This window comes from Lemur catta, chromosome 3 (genome assembly GCF_020740605.2).
Source record: "Lemur catta isolate mLemCat1 chromosome 3, mLemCat1.pri, whole genome shotgun sequence".
NCBI classification, from domain to species: Eukaryota; Metazoa; Chordata; class Mammalia; order Primates; family Lemuridae; genus Lemur; species Lemur catta.
Window position 1 is genome coordinate 120,510,808 of NC_059130.1, and position 22,389 is coordinate 120,533,196.

Below are 22,389 nucleotides of genomic sequence, written 5' to 3' on the forward strand. Positions count from 1 at the left end.
AACATTCAGCGGAGACCGTGCTCAGAGAGAGTCTGGTGCGACTGGCATTTTTACTTTTGTTTCTGTTTTCTAGACTGTGCTCCATTCACTGAACAAAGACCTCCGTCCTGGTCACCACATCTGGCCCTGCAGACAGATGCTATCTTTGGGCCAAGACCCAAGTGCTCGGAAGTCTGGGCTAGAGCAGATCAAGTTCAAGGTCCTTTCTAAAGCAGTGGTCAGCAAACTTGTTCCGTAAAGGGCTAGATAGTAACTGTTTATGACTTTCCAGAATGTACATGAACGAATGGGCATGGGTACGTTTCAATAAAACTTTATTTACAAAAATAGACAGTGGGCCAGATTTGGCCCAGGGGCCATAGTTTGCTGAGCCCTGTTCTAAACCCATGCAAAGCTGCTAACATTCATCACCAAAATACTTGGCGGTGGTGCTCAGCATGGGTGAGGGGTACACCCCACAGGGGCTAAGTGACAGGTGCTGGTGGGCCTGAGCAGCTCCTATTAACACTGGGCCAAGACAGACACCACTGGGCCAGGAGGGGATCGAGCTGTGAGTACCAAACTTCAGGCAGGAGGTGGGAGAAAAGGACACACCATGGCCCTGGGGCCACCCTGTTTCCTGCCATTCTGAGAAGCAAATGCCCAGGCCTGGTGGGGCCCAGGGGTGCCAAAGGAGCAGCAAGTCCTGGGACTGCCAAGCAAGTGGTTGTTGAGTCTCCAAGAGATGGGAGGACTCAGCCCTCGTCCCCATCCAGGAGGAGCAAAGCCACCAAGGGTGTGAAGGGTGTGGCCGTGTAGTGCCCTGTAAGGCTGGAACTGGACAGCAGAGGACAGAGGTGACCCTGGGCTGCAGCCACCACCCATTAGTCACATGCAGGCATCCTCCCTGCAGACACACGCACACACACCCATGCACACACACGCCTGGAACGATGGCAGCAGCCGAGGCTAATGAGCAGGACAGAGGCGTGACAGTCTAGGCAGTGTCCTGGCCAGCGGCACCTGCTCTTCCCTTCCTTATTGGAAGTTTTCATTTCTAGAAAGCACGTTCTCGCATCAGCCACCGGGTCCCCCTAGACCGCATCTGCCTGTTCCTCCTCACGGCTCTCAAACCACCCCCAAGACAGACAAATTCCTGGTTTGTACCCCTCTTGGCCCTGGGATGTGTGTGTGGTGGGTATGCACGTGTGGATGTGGCTGTGTGTTTATGCGTGTATGGTGTTTATGCATAAGTGTGTGAGTGTCATGAGTATGCCTGTGCATGTGGTATGTATGTGTGTGGTATGAATGTGTATTTGTGGGGGTGTATTTGTGCCTGTATGTATGCGTGTATGTGTGTGTGGTATAGATGTGGATGTGTATTGGAGGGGTGTGTGCGTGTGTGTGTGTGGTGTGGATGTGTATTTGGGGGCATACATGTGTGTACACATGTGTGAGCATGTGTGGTGTGTATGTGTGTATGGTGTGGATGTGTATTTGGGGAGGTGCACGTGTGTTTGTGTATGTGGATGTACGTGTATGTGTGTGTGAAACCGCAGGATGGTGATCCTCACAGGGGCTGTGGGGAGGCGGCCAATCATTCCGGGTCGGGAACCCCTAGCAACATTTTTCTACAGGTAAAATCAGATTAAAGTAAAGACCAAAAGGGACGAGGGGAAAAATCCCCACAAAAGGTTGGGCCGGGAGCTTATGAGGGAAAGGACACTCCTGACAACCGTCCACGAGTCTGTGAGTCACGAGACAGCCGCATCTCATTCGGGGTCTAAGAGGCGATGCTGGTGGCAGGACCTTGTGCCACAGGAGAGCTCAGGACACGCCCTGCGGGAGCTTCCCTGACTGTCACCGTGTGCCCTTCTGTCATCAGGGGTGGGCTGTCGACTTTGCCTGCGCTGGGCAGCGTCTATGGTGGTGGCACTGAGGCCCCGGCCCGTGCCGGCTCCACATCCCTCTGCTCCTCCGCTCACAGCTCAGCGGCCCCAACGGGCCACACTCAGGTGGGGATAAAGGGAGGAGGACCCGCCCCTAGGACCACAGCCACGGCCATGGCACTGAGACTCGAGGGCTGCGGGGAAGGAGGCAGAGAGGGCTGTGAACTGCCTTGTCTGACCCTGCCGAGGGGCATGGACACACACACACACACACACACACACACACACACACACTAGAAGCCTGGCAAGGCCTTCAAGATTCTGCCTTTGCTAACAACAGAGTAAATGAGACCAGAAGCCCTGGGGTGGGGGACGTTTGCTATGGTACCAGATGACACTGAGCTCTGTGGTTTAGCTTCATTTAATTTCCTTTTCCCGCTGGGAGGAGCCCCCATCCCACCCTATGACTGCCACACACATATAACCCTCGCTGGGGTGAAAGGGGGTGTCTCTTAGACCCTCTAAGGGGCAAAAGCCTTCAACAGCCAGTGCCCCCAACAGCAGCCATGGGATGGGGGTGGCTTGGGGCTCCGAACACCCACCAGAGCGGCGTGTTCATAATGGCACCGGTGGGGCAGCCCAGGCTCTGAGCACATGAGCTCCCACGGCCTCAGACAGCCGTTTAAAGGGGTCTTTGTCCAGGGTCCAGGGACCACTGCTGCTCTCACAGGAATAAGGCCTGGTTCAGAGAGGGCTTGCCAGGGGCCATGGAGCTGCCTAGGCAGGGAGAAAAGAACCTCACAGACCTCTTTCCTCCAGTTTCACGTGCTCCTCCAGGTATGTGGGGGGGGGGGGAGAGGAGGGGGGGCAGCACATGAATCGGCAGGTGCAGACGGGGGAGCCTACACCGGGGTGCTACTTCCCAGAGGCTGCGGAGGAGTCAAAAGCATCCCCAAAGTGGACTGTTTGGGAGTCCGACATCTGGGACAGGAGAGGGCACTTGTCAAACCAAAGCATTTAATGATCTAAGACGGTGACTCTCTCTGAAGAGGCAGGAGAGACAATATAGGCATGTGTTCAGAGAAAGCCTGCTGGATGCTCTGCTGTTTGTTTTCTTTGCACAAGTCACAGAGAAAAGTAAAACTGAGCAGAGCACCACGCGTAAGAGAGGGACCAGAGAGGCCTGTGGGATGCACAGGGTTAAAAAAGTTGCGGGTCTTAGAAAGGATGTGGGGAAAGGCCACTATGCGCAGGTGTGGGTGTGTATCGGAGAGGCAGACAGACCCTGAACTGGGACAACTTTGTTGGCATGCAGGTGCGACGTGGCAGTCCCCATCCAGGTGCAAAATGCCCAGCACTCGGCCAGCAAGCACCTGTCCTGGGGTCTCGCCTACAAAACCCTGCAGACCTGCACAGGACACGTGGATGAGGAAGCTCAGGTGGCATCAGCCCCGCCTGGTCCACTCCAGGGAACATGCAGCCCTTGGCGAGGAGGAGGCAGCCCCTGCATGTGCTGACACGGCATAAAATGTAACATGACGCTGCTCCATCTAAAAAAGCAAATTGCAGAACAACATGCAGTGCATGATCCCGGGTCTGAAAGAACAGGATTTAACAGATTCTCTCTGTGCATGTCTATCTGTAGCACACAGAAAGCTCTAAAGAAATAACTATCAAACTTTTCACAATGGTTAATCCTGGAGGGTGGGACAGGAGGAAAGATGTGCTCACTTTAAACACTTTTTGAATGGAACATTTTTTAAAGTATATTATGTTTGGAACGGAAATGATTTTTAAGCACACAAAAGAGAATCACAGGCTTGGAGACACTGATTTAACACACTACATTCACAAGAACAAGCTGTCCCCAAAGCAATTCCTAAAGGTGCTCCACCTATGTTGCTTGCTATAAAGCAGGTGCAGGGTAATGGTTAAGCTTGAAGATACAGGCTAAGGGTTTGTAATCGGTAGAAGGACATTTAAAGTAAAGGACAATAATCCTCAGGAAAGCTTTGGGGCCATCTCAAACAGGGACATTATATCTATAACGATTTCTCCTAAGATTTCCAATTACACAGCTTCAAAACCACAAATTTTAATTTGCCCAGTAAAAATGGGGCCACTGTCTGTCTCTGCTGGCCCAAAACACAAGAAGAGAATAGCTGTTCCGTCCCCAAAGCCAGCCAGGAGGCGGCTGTGCAGTGACTCTGCACTTGGCAAAGGCCAGGTGAGGCTGCCCCATCAGAAACAGCAGAGCCCCAGCTGGGACAGCCTGCGTGGCACCTGCCTGAAACCTGATGATGTCCCTTCAGTTACAGCCACAACCCTGCAGACCCCACCTTCCCCCGAAGTGCTTCCGGATCAACTGGCCCTAGAGCCCCACTTCCACTAAAAAGTACCCTTCTGTGTGAATAAGAAAAGGTCTGCTGAAGGAGCAGTACCCTCTGTTGGAGACACATCCAAGGTACAAATGGATGCGGGGGGGGCAGGTAGGTGATGCACTGAGGGGGTCACCAGAGTGGCAGACCCGCCTCCACCCCCTTGAGCTCAGTTCCCCCACGGTGCGTCTGACTGACCCCAGAACAGTAACGCCATTGTTTTGACCCAAGATGGGGAAAGAATGAAATTCAGGATGTGGAACAAGGTGACCTATTTATAAAGCCTCCTTTCACCTGAAGATCACAGACATTCCCTCCCTCTGCCTCCCCGCCTCATGCATCGGCGGTTACAGCCCAGGATTTTGCAAGAGAGACGTGCCCCGAGCAAGCTGTTTATTATATCAGAATGCAACCTCTGCAGCCTGGCGGAGCAGCCCGGGCTTTGCCTGCACAGCAGGGTCCGCACCCCCCAAGCCTCCCGGGCCAGGCTCGGTGGGGGCAGCACTCAGGGCATGCTCCGTGCAAGCCAGGCCATGATCCCCTGGTGAAGGTACCACCACCAGGACTTGTGACATGTGGCTCCCACCCCCCCACCCCATGCCAATAGTCCACTTGAGGAGGGACCCCTTAAGTGGGGATATAAAAATAAGTCTCAGCTCCTAGAAGCAACACAAAGGATTTGGACTCTTCTGGAAAGTTCTGACAAGTGATTTTGGAGAAAAAAATCCCACATGGTCCAGAGCTCTAGCCTCTAACCTCAAAAGACCAAAAACACACCTGCTGTAAACACCTACGGAAGGACCCAGATTACTCACGGCACTTTCAGAAAGGGCCCAAATCAGTTGGGCCATGGCCCTGGGAAAGCAGCCTCACATTCAAACAGAGACTGAAAATTAAAACAAGTCACGGCTGTAGCCTCGTCAGGGTGGTGAGGACAACAGACTTGCCTCGTTCAGAAGAAAAGCCCGTTCTTGGAGGGACCTTGGTGACACACAGCGACCTTCCCTGAAGGTTACCCAGACAGTGGCAGATGTTCTTTCAAGGGGCAGTGGGAATAAGTCCAGCCTGCAGACCACCCACACCACCCAGCCTGGGGAGGGGGGCGTCACAACCTGGGCCTGCCTGTTCCACATGGGAGCTGGGGCGTCCCAAAGAGCAGACGCAGAAAGGCAGGGCTGAGAGCAGCCCCGTGGCCATCTCCAGGGGACATGCTGCCAACAGGGCACTCGCAAGGAAAGGCTCAGAGACTCTGGCCCCTCTCACCCCCCAACGCTCTCCACCAGCTCCCCAGGAGGGCAGGAGACGGGGAGGCCTGCAACCCTCAGGGTGGGTCAGGTGGCCCCAGCGAGTTCACTCCGGGAGGAGAGGCCGCAGGGAAGCTGTTCCCGCAGAAGGCTGAGCCTCCCTCCAGCCAGGCCTCCCTGGGACTCCAGGGCTTCAGAGCTGCCTGGCTTGCGAGCAGGAGGCAGGAGCAAGTCCGAGCTGCCCTCCATCAAGGGGGCCTGAATGGGAGCAGGTGACACTTTGACCGCTTTCTGTGGTATGTGCCAACTGGCAAAGGTCACCTGTGGGAGTGGGGCCTTGGGTCACCCCCATGTCCCTCCAGGGAGAATGAGCAGGACAGTGCCCAGGGGAGGATCTAAGGCCTCAGGAAGCGTCAATTCCCAGACAGATTCGAGGGGCCACCCCGCAGCCTGTGTGAGACTTAGAGGGGCCCGGGGTCTGCTCATCCCACCCTGCACACCCAGGTCAATGCTCTCAAACCACTAGGGACGTAAGAGGAAGAAGAGGGTGGCACTCATGATCCCAATGTGGAATTGGGTGGCTGAAGTGCCCGGCACAGTAGCAGGCACACAGTACGATCTTCATACACAATGCTCTCCCTTCCCCCTCAACACAAAGGAACACCCAAGGTCACTGGCTCTTGAATGCCAAGTGCAGGAGAGCGCTCAGCCAGGGAATGCCAAGGTAGGCACGGGTCCTCCCCAGTTGCTCGCCCCGTCACGGGACCTGGGCAGCCCTCTGCGGGGTGGACAGGGGAGGCAGGGAGACAGGAGGGCCCCGCCTGAAGCTGCAGGCCCTTGAAAACCCCAAATTCAATCATGTAAACCCCTTAGGTCAGAAGCAGGGGCAGGTGGCCCATAAGATCCCCATGGGGGAGGGGCCCACAGGGATGTTCTCCTGTAACTAGGTTTACAGGAGTGTTTCTCAAAGTGGGGTCCCAGATCAGCAACATCAGCATCCCCTGGGAGCTGCTCGAGATGCAAATTCTTGGCCCCACCAGACCTTCTGAATTGGAACCTTGGGGTGGGGCCCAGCAAGAGCCCTCCAGGGGATTAGGAGGATGCTAAGGGTTGAGAGCCACTGGTTTAAAGAAATTATATCTCGACATTGTAGAATCTCAAATCTATCTTAAATGAAAACCACCACGATTATACTTATACCGTAATTTTTAAAAACTTCTCGTTATATTTTGATATGCAATATTTCAAATGTTATACATGTCCATAAGAAATCTCAAGACAGAAATATACAAAGTATAAAATTAAAGTGTTCCCTCTCTCCCACTGCCCAGAGGTGCATGTGTCCTTCCAGACCATTCTGGTGCTCACACGAGTGCAAGGACGGTTCACGTATAGCAAAGGATCACACCACATATACTACTCCACAGTTTGCTTCTTCCAAGTCATGATATATTCGCTCCTACGTCAATTATCCGTCTTAGTGGCTGTGTAATATTCCATCATGTGCTATTATTATAATTTTTATAATATTCCTTGATAGATGAACATTTAGGTTGTTTGACTATAATGATGGTCTCGTGTGGGGAGTTAAGAATTTCTCCACAATAGGATGGTCTTACAGCAGTTTCTTTATCTTTTTTTTTTTTTTTTTTTTTTTCAGACAGAGGCTCACTCTATTGCCCAGGCTAGAGCGTAGTGGCATCATCATAGCTCACTGCAACCTCAACTCCTGGGCTCAAGCGATCCTCTTGGCTCAGCCTCCAAAGTAGCTGGGATGACAGGCCTGTGCCACAATGCCCGGCTGATTTTCCTATTTTTAGTAGAGATAAGGGTCTCATTCTTGCTCAGGCTGGTCTTGAACTCCTGAGCTCAAGTGACCTTCCTGCCTCAGCCTCCCCGAGTGCTAGGATTACAGGTGTGAGCCACTGTGCTTGGCCCAGTTCCTTTTAATTTAATTCATGGACATTTCTCCTCTTATCCTTAAAATCTTGAAGCTCAGAACCCCTCACCCCATTGTCCACTTTTTGTAGGACAAAATCAATGTCCAAGTAACTCATCTCCAGGCTTCCTGATCTTTGCAACCGGCCACAGCAGGCCAAGGGTGCTTGGGAGTGTCTGTGCCAGTTGGACTGAAGCTTTCCCAACTGGACCTCGGCTGGACCTCAGCCAAGGAACTTGGAAAGGATTCTAAAAGAATTGGGCAGTGTGTCTCCTTGCGCAACTTCATCGCCATTCCTACGTGGGATTTCATGGGACTGAACAGGATGACAAGGGAGAGGTAAATCCCAGGGCTTCACAGACAGTTGGTGAAAAAGGGGACTTAAACATACTTTCTAGGCCACAGCAACCTTCAGGAACTTCCCTTCCCATGGTGCCGGCCTCCCTCCTCCAATCCTGTCAACTGGGAAAGTCCCGAACACCTGAGCCAACACTCGAGCGGGAAGGGCCCCAGCAAGTCCAAAGGCGGTGGGTAAATGAATCTGAGACTTCCAGGTAAGCTGAAGGGTCGGGGCCCAGAGTGGCAAGGCCCCAGCTTGTCACGTGCAGGATTAGGCAAGGAGAGAGGAACTGCAGGAGTGTTACTCAGCTGTCAGAAATGTCAGCGGGAGGGAGCTCTGTGCAAGAGGCAATGAAAAAGTTTGCTATGTCAAGTGGAACAAAGGACACAACTGTATCCGCCCCGAGACTAAAACCTAGAAAAAATTAAACCGGCACACATGAGAAAGAGGTAGAAAGGAACCCAGAAAAATGACAGTGTTGCCAGGTTTAGCGTGATGAGCTTATGGTTTTCCTTCCTTTTAAATGTCTTTACTGCTGTTTTGTTATTGTTGCAAAAACATAAATGGATGAACCCAAAAGGCCATGGATGGATGAATGAATAAACAAACTGTGTATGTGCATACAATGGAATAGTATCGGCCATAAAAAGGAGCAAAGCACTGGTACATGTGACAACGTGGATGAACCTCAAAAACTTTATGCCAAGTGCAAGAAGCCAGGCACGAGAGGTCATATATCATATGACTCCATAGCTACAAAACAGCCGGAATAGAGACAGAAAGCAGATGGGGGTTGCCAGGGGCCAGGAAGGGAGGAGGATGGGGGGTCACTGGGGTCTCTTGGGGTGATGAAAATGTTCTCGGACAAGACAGAGGTGGCGGTTGCACAACATTGTCAATGTACGAAATGCCACTGGACTGTACTCTCAGAAGGTTAATGTTATGTGAGTTTTACCTCAATAAATAAAAAATAAATGGATGAAAAATGTCCACCCCTCCGAAATCCACATGGGGGACAGCGGGCGGAGCAGAGAGAAGCAAGCAGCGTGAGGAGACCCGGCCGACCGGGCCGGGCTTGTCAGCCAGGGTTACACGCAAGGACATGGCTAACGATGTTCAGCTGTGGGGAGTTAAGAGCCTTCGCGAGCAGAATTGCTGCAGTTCAGATGTCCGCGCCCCTCCCCTTCCTTTCCTCCAAAGGAAAGCGTGCAGAGCTGCGGTTTGGCAGCCCCTGCTGCCTTGAGACGGCACCTGTAGATCGGGTTTCTCTGGAGGAATCCGGAACGTGTGCCTGCATCTCTGTGCCCGCGCCGACTGTGGTCTGGGGAGGGGCGACCAGCACCCGCTCAAGCCTGCTCGGGGGAGGGTGGGGACGTGGGAGAACCCATGTCAGGGCCATCACTCCTCAAAATGCTCCTGACTTTGGGATCGGGGCAGGATGAGGAGGGAGGGACACGCTTGAATTCCCAGGCCACTGCGTCCTCGTCCTTGCAGAGCAGGTTGACATCCTGAGGCTGCTCCAAGTGGCAAAGGCTCTACTCTCTGATACCAGGAAGTCATCCCAGCCACTCGGATCCTGCTTGCTCCCCTGCCGATGACGCCAGGGCCTGCTGCTGCCACAGGACAAAGCTTCTGCTCCTGGCCAGGAGGGCCCGCCCAGGTTCACACACAGTTGAACCGGACTTGTTGCCACATGAAAACCTCTTTTAAGGGGTTGGGTTTCTGCATCGCTGTGAGGATTACCACTCGCGGACCCGGCGCAACCCAGGTGTCGCATGACAGGTGCCACCATTTCCCACAGATCCTTTTCTGGCCAGCCTCGCTCACGTGACACGTGGCAACTTGGCCAGCAGGGCCGTGCTCAGGCCTGTGCTCCGACTGCTTGCTCACCCATCCCACCAGAACCTGCTACACCCCTAAGACGGGCTACATGGCTTCTCAATACCTTTGTGTCTTAGTCCCCAAGTGCCCCAACAAGGTTGGCTATTCAAAAACGTAGCTACACAGGGTCAGTGTCCAGTAAAGGGGAATAAGGTTCCCCCAGACTGCCAGCAAACACCTTCCCTGAGTGGAAACGAGCCAGAACTAACAAAACAGACGAGATATCACCAGCAGAAGTGACCCAACCCAGGAGATGGTCTGCAAATGTTTAGCTGACAAACATGCGGAGAACACCCAATCCAAATGACGTGCCTCAGGCTTAGAACTGATTTCAAAACTACTTATTAGGCACCTACTACATACACAAAACAGGTGGAACTTGCTGCCCGCATGGAACTTACAGTTTAGTGGGGGCAGAAAGCACACAATCATTTGAACAACCGACGCAAGCCGCAAGGAGAGGGGCTTCCATCTGTTGTGCTCACTGTGGTGGCCCCAATGCCTAGAACAGTGCATGGTACATAGTAGGTGCTCAATAAACAAGTGATGAATGAATGAATGTCTAATGTAAATGTCAAAGGAAAATGAATGAGAGTAGTGAGGACGGAGCAAGTGACAGGACAGTGGGGGAGGGTATGCTGCCCTGATACAGCAATGTGTGGACAGAGGTGGGAGAGCAGTAGAGAGGCCGTGTGGCAGCAGGGAGGGGCCGTGGGAGAAGACAGGTGGGTGACAGGTAGAGGACAGGGAATGCCAGGTCCCGTGGGCAACATAAGGACTTTGGATTTTATGTTCAGTGTGAGGAGAAGCCTCGGAGGGCTGTCAGCAGGCTCAAGACGTGGTCTGGGTTCCTTTCTAACAGACTCTCCCAGCTGCTGTGCTGGGAAGGGCTGTTGGGAAGCAGGAGACCAGCCAGGGAGGTGCGAGGATGCAGCCTGGACTAGGGGAGGCAGAAGCAGCAGGACCCAGAATGTAGCCAGAACTAGCTGTCACCCAATCAGTGATGTCGTCACTTGTCTAAGGAAAGTGCTGCTTCAGCAAGGTGTGGTGAGCAGGACTTAGTAAGGACCCCGGAAGATGGCAGCCATGGACGCGAGGCCTCCAGCTCCTGTTAGGTGTACCCTAATGGTGACAACAGAGACACTGGGCTTGAGGCACGAGTCATTATGGCCACTTGGCTTCCCTGAGCTCTGGTTCTGCACCTGCCATTAGCCACCTTCAGAGGTGAACAGAAATCTTTCGCACACCTGACTTTTTTACTCCTTACTGTGTGTGAACAGATTTCCTCAGGTTTTTACATCAGTCTCTTGTGAGTTTGGTGGATACCTCTAAACCACATCAACATTGAATACACCAGGGAAAAAATCTAGTTTCTGAACCCACAAAATGTGGGTGGGCCACCATAACCCCAAGGATCCTCATGTGAGTAGCCTCGCTGCCTCTATCCCAGACTTCTTAGAACTGAAACAGGGTCAACGAAGGGAGACCTATTTACCAAGTACCTACAAAGGTGGAAAAGACACGTGCAGTCTGGAGTTGGGCTGCCTGGGCTTAAACTTCAGCTCTACAAGCTGGGTGACCTTGAGCAAGTTTCCTAACCTCTCTGAGCCTCAGGTTCCTCACCCATTGAAATGGGGGTGATGATCGTTCAGCCTCACTGGTTCACTGTAGGGGTTAAATGAGGATTCCAAGGAAAGCTTAGCACTTAATAAACAGCCATCACTGGTGACATATTTGTAATTTAGTGGTGTGAGGGGAAAGAAGGAAGGAAAGAGAGAAGGAAGGAAGGGTAGGTTTTTTGAGAAGTGGGGTATCTGGTTGTCCCCCAGCGGTAGAATGTGACCGTGAAAATCCTAAAACCCACTTCCTACCCCAAGCTCAGCAATCTCAGCAAAGAACATCTGCTTCAGGGTACCCGTAACTCAATTCTGTGGCCACATCTCAAGCTCATTAATGGCAACAGAGAGCCCCTTTTCCGGAAGCCCTCAGGTGCTGCTGAAGCCAAGGCTGCCCACGGCTGGCAGTGGCTTTGCCTGTCTCTTTCAACTCTGCCTTGGTGCCTCCCCCAGCAGTGTCCCCTTGGGGAGGGGGTGGCAGCTGTGGCGGGGGGTGGGGGTGTGCAGCATCCTGGGTGGGGAGGGGTGGGTGTGCCCCCCTGTGCTCTCTGGGGCCAGGTGGTGGGACCTGGGCATCGTGGGAAGTTTCTCAGCAAAGCAACTTGGATCTGGGCTGACTCTGTTCCCTTTATCACGGTCTGAGAACACAAAAGGAAAAAGGGGAAGTGACAAAAAGGGAAATTGGCTCAATATCCATTCAATGGCTGGTCCAGGATGGCAATTGGCCGAGGGAGGGAGGAACAAGAGCAAAGGCACTTGCCTGTCCTGGCAAACTCAGCCGACGTCGGAAACATCAGCGCACCCAGGACCAGCCAACCACGCTAGACCCTGTGCCCCCCGCGCCCCCCAGCACACGAGGACCGCAAACGTGCACTGCGCATGCTCGCCTTGGGCAGCATTGCACAGCCCGCACGCGGGACTGTCCGTGAAATAAAAACAGCGGCATGTTACCTTCGCAGGCGGGAGGGCGAGCAGAGGACAGATGTGTCCCACGCCCCTCGGTGGCGAGGAAGGCCTGCCACATCACAGCGCGGGCGGCTCAGACCACAGACCCGGGAGTGGGGACCCCTCCCACCCCCACGTGCTGCAGCCTTCCCGCCAGGCGGCCAGTTTCCCCAGCTGGAGGAGGACCGCGGGCCCTCGCTGCCGAACACGCTGAGTATTTCTAAGGCTGTCCCAAGTTTCCGTTCCCATATCAAAAGTGCCTCTTTTCTGCTGATGCAGCAAGACCTGCCAACAAAACAAGCCTCTGGGACCCACGTTTTTGTAACACAACGCCTTGCCTTGAGACGCACAACAATGAATCACTGGGGTTTAATAGTATCGGCAGCTGGGCTGGTGGCAGGAATCTGTGTGAAAGTCGACTGCGGAGCTCAGGCCGTCCCCATACACCAGTGGCCCCAGCCCCCCCCCCCACCTCTCCTGATTGACAGCAACCCCGCTCCAGGCCCCCAAATGGAAAACCAGACAGGACTGAGGACCTGCACGTCTGTCTCCTTTCTCAAGAGCAGTCCCTTTAGAGGTGAGGGAACCATTCGTCCTGCATGCCCCACGCTGGGGACAGCCAGGGCGTCCTGCAGAGTGGCTGCTCCTGCATCACCTGGGAGCTTGTTGGAAATGCAGTCTCAGGCCCCACCCAGCCTGTGCCTGCAATGGCACTGGCACCAGATCCCCAGGTGACCTGTGTGCCCAAGTGGGTGGGGGATGCAGAGGGGGTCCTCCCTGAGGAGGGAGGCTGGAAGGAGGCACATATCAGAAAGAGGGAAGACGGGGACCTTCCATCTCTCTCCAGGAGGCCAGTCCCGAAACACAACTGACTTCAACCAACCAAATGTAGAGGCCCACTGGTATAACAGAAGTAGTGGGAAGTGTTCCCTGTCACAGGACAGGCCCTGTCCTGCTGCCAGACCCTCAGGAGGTGAGCAGTGGGGCACATGAACCAGGCTGTCGGTTCCCTCGCAGACCTGCCAGAAGCCCAAGGACCTTCTGGGTCTGGGCAGACAAAGGACACGGCCCCCTACCCCAAGGCGCCTCCTCTGCTCACAGTTCCTCACGGGCTCCGCACTGTCCACGCTCCACGCCCCGGCAAGCCCCCTCGGCTTCCTTGGCCTCTCCAGGTATCCCTTAGACACGGTGGGGCCACCGTGCCACCACGGGCCACCACACCTGTTACAATGACGTTCTTTTCACTTCAAACAACCCCCTGACAGGAAGCCTGTCTGCCCAGGCTCCCTCCCCCACGGAGCCCTCCCTGGTTGGCCTCCGTGGCCGCGGCTGTCTCAGGACACATCTCCTTCTGCTCCAAACCACCCCCGACAGTTACCTCGAGACGCTGGGTCCTGCCACAACGTAGACCAGCGCCACTCGCAGCAGAGGCCTGGCTGAAGTCCATTCCCTGCCTGAGACCCACCCACACGTGGCCGGCCAGCAAGTGTCCTCACGGTCTCCCAGACACCTACCAGAGGATCTGGAGTTCTGGAATGTTCCAGGCAAGTGCCTGGGGAGAGAGCCAGGAGAAGAGCCCCTCGGGTCCTCACCACTGGGGGAGAATCACAGGACAGTGAGGGCTGCACCCTGGTGCCCCGGCAGCGGGTGCCGTCCCCGCCGGGTCCCCCAGGCCTGCCTAGCCCGGGCGGGATTGGCCTTGGCCCGTGCGAGCTCCGCCGTCACCAAGGGGAAGCGGCCCTTGGTTACCACTGGCCGGGAGAACACAGAAGGCAAAACAAACACTGGAGGCCGCTCCCGGGTCCGGACTCGTTCCCCACGGCTGGAAACAATTACCAGGTGATCAGCCGGGTTTGAAAAGCCCTCCAGAGTGGAGGTTGTGGGCCTAAGGGGAGACCTGTCCCTAACTCGTCCCCTTCCTGCTCCTGCACCCTCCCCAAGACCTGGAGACCCTCCCTCATCCCATTCAGGGAAGCAGAGCCAAGCGAGGCGGGAACCCAGGGGAATCGAGGCAGAGGCACCGTCCATGTTTCAGAGCCATGAAGTCAAGTTTTCAAAATTACAAAGGGGCCCAGGCTGGCAGGTGCAGAGGTGACACCCACATCAGACCTTCAAAGGGTGTCATGAAGACCCCAGCAGGGGTCGTGGGGGCAGACTCGACGGCAGGTCTGTTCCCTGTTCCCTTAGCCCCTTCGCAGACCCTCTTCCTGCTGTGACTAACTCTCTGGTCCCCAAGCGACTTGTCCTGAAAGGAAAAGAAACTCACCAACAAGGGAGAGAACCTCCCCCTCCCAGGCTCTGGCCTGGGCTGGCAGGAGAGGGGCCAGGTCAGCACCTGGCCGTGCCACCCCTCCAAGTGCTGTCCTGAGGGGCACAGCCTGGGCACTGACCCCCAACTGCCTCCTGTCACACACACCTGGAGCCCCCCGAGAGTCACATACCTCCTCCCCAGGGACAGGGTCTGCCTGCGCAGGGCACCCCGCAGAGAGCTCCCGGCACCTTGGCTGTGTCCCAGGTCCCCATCAGCAGATGCTGGGGGCAAGCCTGAGTGGAATGGGGCTGGGGAAGAACTGAGTGACAACCCCCTACCCCACCCCCACTCCAGGTCTGCCCCCAGCAGGGAAAGGTGTTGCCCCCCACCCCCACCTAAGCCCTCCTGTCTTCCAGGCACTGATTCAAGCCAGTCAAGCCACGGGGACTCTTCCCTGCACCAAACTGGGAAGGTGGGAGGATCCCCGCCCACCTGCTCCCCTACACACAGAAGGAGCCCCCTGGACACATGCCTACCCTCTTAACTTAGCCCCGCCCCTAAAGGCACACTTGGGCCAGTTTTTCCCCAGCCTCGAGCCCTGCTGGTCTTGGGCTAGAGGAGCCTGCCCCAGCTTCACGGACCTCCCGGGAGAGACACAGAGACAGAGAGAAGGGAAAGGAGGCGAATGAATGGGAGACAGGGAGGGTGGGGGCCCGTCCCTACCAGCAGCTCTGCAGCCTAAACAGCCGTCAGCTCAGGGCCCAGGTGGCTGGAGCATCACTTTGGCTCTGAGTAGGAGCCACCCCAAAGGGCTGCGGAGCTGGGGCCCTACCCCAGCAAAGCCAGGGGCTCAGCGCTCACAAGCAGAGGGAAAAGCTGGCAGAGGGCTGGGGTGTTGGGCCAGGGTCCAGGGGATCTTGGGACACAGCTCCCCAACCCCCCAAAGAGGGTTTCCTGTTCCCAAACCAGGGAGCTGTTAGAGTCAAAACAAGTTAACAGCCTCACTGACCAGGCAGGCTGGTTGCTGGCCGGGTGGAGGGGCCTGCCCTGGGCCATGCTTTCTGGGGTGGGGGAGGCAGCAGTGGTACCACAGCTCCACTGGGCACAGGCCAGGGGGCCACTGGTCCTCCTGGGGGGAGAGGGGCAAGGTGAGGTCCACCCAGAGCAGTCCCCTTTGGAGGCAGAGGAGCTCACTTCCCACCCTCCTGCCTCAGCTGCAGTCCTTGCTTGTCTTAGAGGGACTTCGGGGCCCATGCCTGCCTCCCCCGAACCCAGTCCAGGAGGCAGGGAGAAGGCCAAGTTTCTGGAGTCAATACTGTGGGTTAGAGTCTCAGATCTCAACTTTGATGTGCTGAGAATTTAAACAGAACATTTCTAGGACAACCAGACAGAAACTACCAGAAAGCCCCCCGCCTCGTATTTAGCCCCCTGGCCATCTCTTCCCATGCCAGGGCAAGCAAAACTGATGGAGAAGTTTGCTAGAAAGACAGGAGCATTCAGGGCCATAGTGCTAGAGAGAGCTAGAAACACGGTCTGCAGCCAGATGTCAAGGGCCTCGAATGCCACAACCGGGAGTTGGGACCTGGACCTGGGGAGCAGCCCCCTACCCCTGATGGGGACTGGCCAGCACCAGACGAGGAGGTGGCAGATCGGAAAGTTTCCTCCACAAGTTCATCCCTGGGTTTCCCGACAGGAACCAGAAAGAACTAGAAATGGAGATGGAGAGCTCATGTCGGCGTCCGTGCACGGAGCAGTGGCAGCTTCACTACCTAATGAAAAGCGCAGTGAGGGGCAGGGGTTCCATGAACACAGCAAGCGATGCCCTTTTATTGTCCCAAAGTGAGGGACCTGCTGGGGTCAGCCTCGAGTCGCATCCTCACTAACCCAGCACGCGGAGGTGGTGGCCTCCTGCCCCTGCCCTGAGACACCTCCGTGAGTGCCGGGGCCAATAATCCTCCGCTCCTCTTTCTCTTGCTTTGGGGGAGGTCGGTAAAGGACCAGGAAGGAAGGATTAGAAATGTGCTTTTAGGTATACAGAAAATTTGAAATGAGCTGACAGCCCAAGAAATGACACTTCAAACTAACAGCATGAGACAGCGTTGCTCATTTTTCACCTGCAGAAATGAGCAGAAAAGTAAATGCTTACTCTGAAAGATTGCAGCGAGAATCAAAGGGGACAATGAACACACGCACAGAGTCTAACAGCCCCCAGCACGTCACGGGTCCTCGAGCAATGCTGGATGCTTACAGGACTCTCACGATGCAGGGGGCACATCTGAACATGGTGGACTTGGCCCGCGTTAATGCGTTAGGTGGTGGCTGTCATTATTACCGTTCGCATGACATCAAGTGGTCAAATCTTAACATCACCTTCCAGCCATTGACCAAAGAAGCACACCGTTCTTTGAGACAAAGTCTCACTTTGTTGCCCGGGCTAGAGTGCCGTGGCATCAGCCTAGCTCACAGCAATCTCAAACTCCTGGGCTCAAGCGATCCAACTGCCTCAGCCTCCCGAGGAGCTGGGACTACAGGTATGCACCACCCTGTCTGGCTAATTTTTTTCTATTTTTAGTAGAGACAGGGTCTCACTCTTGGTCAGGCTGATCTGGAACTCCTGAGCTCAAGCGATCCTCCCTCCTCAGCCTCCCAGAGTGCTAGGATTACAGGCGTGAGCCACCGCGCCAGAGCTGTACTCTTAAAAATGGTTTTAAAATGGTAAATTGTATGCCATGTATATTTGCCACAATAAGAGATGCTTTGTTTTATATGAAAAAAAGGAAGAAAAACCTGAGGTATAGGAAAACTAAGTGATGAAAGAGGAGCCTCCCTAAGCTGATGCTACCGGGACAAACGCTAAGAAACGCTAAGAACAGCAGCGGGTCCTCCCTGGCCACAGCCTGTCTGCTCGGTCAGCCACCCGCAAGGCTGCCTACCCTTGATTGGGCTGCAGAGCAAGATCCGCCTAGCAGAGGAGAAGGTCACCGTTTGTTTGGCTAACGGGCTCCTTGGCCCTCTTGGCCACCCTCCTTTCGTTTCTGTTAGAATAGGAAAGGGCCTTGGGCCTCCCAGGCTGCTCCCGGGGCCAGGAGTGCGGCGCGCACAACCTCCCGCACACTGCGGTGCTTCACGGAGCTGACAAGGAGACAGCACTGGCAGGAAATTGAGGTGGACTTGAAAAAGAAGATCAATGTGGAAAAGACCAAGCCCCAAACAGCTAAGATGCTGGGACAGGTTGCTGCTCAGGAAATGACTCAAGTCTCCACTGGTCCCTCGGGTCTGCTGGGAGCAGACACTGAACGGGGTAGACCGAGATTCTCACGGAGGAAGGTGCTTTCTGGGGTTCTGGCCATTTCCCCTGTGGACCGTGAACCTGGGAGGCCAACTGCCGGACACCTGGGGATCACTGGTGCCTGACACGGCCCCGAGGGCTGGAGCTCAGCCCAGACTTGCTGGTGAAGAGCGTTGACACCGAGTCTGAGTCACAGAGCCCAGGACAGGGCCCGGGGGTGTTGATATAGAGGCTGATGTCCTCTCCTGCTGCTGCCACCACACTTCCTGTGGCTTCCGTCACCCTCCACGTACTCGGGGTGCGGAGCCAGCAGGCTAACTTCAGGCTCCAGCCCCTGTAGGGAAACTGCTCTTCCAAGGTCATGGCCTCCTAATCAATAAATTGACCAGGCCTAAAAAAAACATCCTCTATACCTCTCAACTGTGTCTGAAAATACCCACCATGCCCTTGACCTGGAAGGCTCTTTAGTCTCCGTGACAGTGTACTACTCACTCTACAAGGCTCCGTCCCACCTCCTCTGCCCCTTCTTCTTCCCACCCCTCACACACACATGTTCTCTAGGGTCCCGCCCTACACACGGCCTCATCCTGGGCTCCCCTGCTCTCATGGCTCCAGGAAGTGTCTCCTCTTGAACTTGACCTGTCGATCAAACAGCATCTCCCTAGCAGCGACCCTGCCCCCGACTCACCCCTCCCCTATACCACGTAGACTCAAACAGGTCCCCTCCCCGTCTCACACTGCTGCCGATTTCTGTCTTCAACTTCCAGCTCACCTAGATTCAAACCTCTCGTCTCCCCGATTCCTCTTCTTGGCTCCCATGTTAGTGCCAAATGTTGTAAATTCCCACCAGCCCCCACAATTGCTCAAAGCCTCCTTCACTCTTACTGCTCAAGTCATTGTCACTTGCAAGGCTATGGCAAGAGTCTCCAAATCGTTCTTGCTCTCTGACCCCAGCCCACTCAAACCAATCTTCCTAAAACACTCTCGTTTTTTTTTTTAATCTTGAAAATTTGTAACTCAAACATGTACAAAAATGTGCATATTTCCAATACTTAAAATGAACAACTGTCAACAGTCTGTCATATTAGTTTTTGGTCCTTTTCTCGCACTCTAGTCAAACGTCCAGAGGATGTGAACACACAATTCAGAGGAAAAGTAAACGCAAACAGCAAATAAACTTGTACAAAAAGATGCCCAACTTCCCAAGTAGACAGAGGGACGTAAAACTAAACGAATAATGACGCATCACTTTGCAGCCCGCCCCCCTAGATTTCTGCAGCCGGTACAGAGGTGGCACCTCCTGCTGGGGGAGGGGAGGTGTGAGCGCCCATGTGGCTCGTGGACTCTGAATCCCACAGCTTGGGGGAAACCAATGAGCGAGTGGCCCAGCAATTCCACTCCTGGCACTTGAGCTCATAAGACTAAGCCTGGCACACTGAAGGACATCCCTAAAAGGGTGTTTATCACAGAGCTGTGGCCATTTTCTGCAACTCCAGATGAAGTGTGTCGTCACTGGCGGAAGGTCACTCGGGTGGGCAGCTCTGATGCGCCGGCACCGTAAACCATCAGCCAGTGATGGAAAGGCGAGGCAGAGCCGCATCGGGGGCCTGGACACACTTCCAGGTCTTCAGTGGGCAGAGCAGGGTGGAACAAGATAAGCCCATTTTAACAAAATTATGGCAGCCCCAAAGATCCGTGCACACATGCCTGCGCAGGCAGGGAGGTGTGGGATTATTTTGAGTGTATTGTCCTTCAAGAAAAGATTTATGTTTTTTAAAAAAGTCTGTAACAAAACAAACGACAGAAAATTACAAGCGTTGGCAGGGATGTGGCAAAATTGGAACGCTTGTGCCTTGTTGGTAGAAATGCTAAATGGAGTCGCCACGGTGGAAAACAGCATGGTGGCCCCTAAAACATTCAAACTAGAATTAGCATGCTCCAGCAGTGTACTTAACACTACTGAAATGCACACTTACAATGGGTGATGGTGCATTTTATGTTTATGTGTATTTTACCACAATTTTTTAAAAAGGTATGGAAGAACACGTTCCAGGTTAACGTCAGTTTGGGATGGAGTGAGAGAGAGAAGGAGGGAGGTGGCGGCAAACACAAAATACTGCCCGTGAATGTGCCCATGTAACGTTAGGAGTATGCTAAGGTGCTTCCCTGGGGTGGGAGGAGTCAGGCGGTTTGTACTTCATGTTCACACATCACACATCATTCAGATGCTTCACAATGGCATTTATTTAAGCTACTGATGTGCAACAAACTCCTATAGAAGAGACACCTTGCGTACCCAGAATGGTGGTAGGAGACCCATGCAGAGGGCCGGGTGCCCCTTTTCCTCTGTGCAAAACATGTGGCCACCTGCTCCTGGGCCACTCTGCACCCACTGTGCACCCACAAGCTGTCCCACCATCGTGGCAATTTTCCTCCCTGGACTCTAGGAATCAGCCCCAGAAAAGACTCCAAAAGCTTCATAGAATCAAAGTTTTGGGAATAAAATGTCTATAGAGTCACACTACCCACAGAATGTTCTCTCCAACCTCCCACAACGTGACCACACCCAAGCCTACCATCCTCCCAGCCTGACGGTGGTCCCACCTGCTGTCTATCCAAGGCCAAGATCTGGGAGGTCTCCAGCGTTAACTTCTGACTGGCGGCCAGGCCAGGCCCATCTCCCGAAACACTCTTCACCCCACTGCCTTCCTTGGGTCCTCTTACGTGCCCTACCTGCCACCCTGTATCGCCTCCCCTGAACTCTCCGTCACCGCCCTCCAGCCCTCGGCATGAGGTCCTTGGACAGAGGCACACTCAGAATAGCGCCTCTGCCTCCCTCCCCAGCTGTGTGCCCCCTACCCATGAACCCCTTGGCAGCCAGAGGAGGCAGGGGAGATCAGTTCTTCTCCAAAGTGTGTGTGACAGATTCTTAAGCACCTAAAAATTGTTTCTGAGTTTGAGGAAATATTATATCCCCTCCTAGAGAGTCACAAAGCCCATCTTAAAAGCTCTGAGAAGTCCTACAGGACAGAAACTCATGGGCTCTGTTTAACTTTAGCAGTTCCCAAACTTGAAGAGAAGGGGACATTCTTCCTGAAGCACATCTTTTCACAGTGTACCGAGGGACACCAGTTTGGAGGGCCTCCAAATCTCTTTTGGCTCAGCTGCTACGATGTGCTGGGCCCTGCCTCCTCCCTCGGCTCCAGTACGGAATCTTCCCCCACGCCGTGTTCATCTGGCGCTAAAGGAGGTGGCGCAAAGTGTGCTGCGAAGCAGAGAGTGTTTTACCACCTGAGGTCAGGGGCTGTTTGTCTACCTGCTGCAGCTGCACAAACTCTCTATGCAGTCCAGCCATGCCCCCCCTAAATCTCCCAAAGTGTAAGTCAGACTTGGAGCACCCCATTCATGAATCCAGGGTCAGGGGCTTGCACTTTGGTGGGAAACTGAGCTGGTTCTGAATCCCATTAGGGCACATCCTCTTAATCTAGACCAGGATTGGGCAAATTATCGCCCGTGAGCCAAATGTGGCCCACTGTCTGTTTTTGTAAATAAAGCTTTATTGGCAAACAGCCAGGCTCATTGTTTACAAATTGTCTGTGGCTGCTTTCATGCATATGGTCCACAAAACCTAAATATTTACCATCTGGCCCTTAAAGTTTGCTGACCCTTGGTTGAGATCTTAGGAAATGGTGTCTACCACTGGAGAAACAGGGGCCAAACCTCCCCACAAAGTCCACCAAGGGTCTGGTCCAGTGGGCGCAGGCACTTGCACCTTCGTGCGCTGGGATGATAAGCTGCACCCACAGCACAGACAAGCGCTGACACCCTGCTGTCTGCCCACCCCGTGCCCAGTCCTGCCTCCCCTTCCACCTGCTCCGCCTTGTAAGGTGAACTCCCCGACTAACCTTCCCTGGACCCCCAGTGGTGCCTCTTCCCTTTACAAACCTCACTTCCAGCAGGTACCATCCTTTCCTGGCCACGCACCTGACTGGCAATCAACTTGGAGGCCTGAGTCCCCCCCAAAGACGTGTACTTATGCATACGTGATACACACGTGCTTCTGTATCGATAGATGATGAACATTATGAAACCGACAAAATAGAAATGAAACCAGATGAGAGAAAAATAAAGCTAGTAATTTCTTCCCACACCCTAGTGGGTCACCCTGTGAGTGGCTACTCTGGAGGCCATTGGCTTTAAGCAGAGGTCCCAGACCAGGGACCGGTTTCACGTTGACAATTTTTCCACGGACAGGGTGTGGGGTGTGTGGGGGGGGGTGCGGGGGGTTGGAGGTGGGGCTCAGGCGGTGGTGCGACTGACGGGGGAGTGGCTGTGTAGATGAAGCCTCGCTTGCTACCTGCTGCTCACCTCCTGCTCTGCTCCCCTCTTCCTAAGTTTCATGGAAGATAACTTTTCCACAGGAAGGTGGGGTGGTGGAGGTCTGCGGCCCAGTCCCTAACAGGCCACGGACCAGTACCAGTCCACAGCCCAGGCTTAAAGGATCGCCGGGCGAGCCTCGAATGCCCTGCACACAGGCACGGGGAGTATGCTCATCTCATTCCCAAGAAATGATGGCAGACGCAGCTAAGAACGAGGGATCATCCTGACCCCCAGCCCCGAGCACCTGCCCCAAAGCAA

The 22,389-nt window shown here is 54.4% G+C and overlaps 1 protein-coding gene across 4 annotated transcripts in view; it reads right to left on the reverse strand.

The window, feature by feature from the left end:
- Positions 1–22,389, reverse strand: part of SPSB1 (splA/ryanodine receptor domain and SOCS box containing 1) — a 67,013-nt gene that overhangs the window by 12,054 nt on the left and 32,570 nt on the right. The window contains exon 1 of one of the 4 annotated variants that reach the window (XM_045546205.1): positions 13,726–13,913. The exons of the other annotated variants lie outside the window; for them this stretch is intronic. The gene's annotated coding sequence lies outside the window, so the exon portion shown is untranslated. Of the gene's footprint in view, positions 1–13,725; positions 13,914–22,389 lie in introns of those variants that run through there. 4 annotated transcript variants of the gene reach the window in all.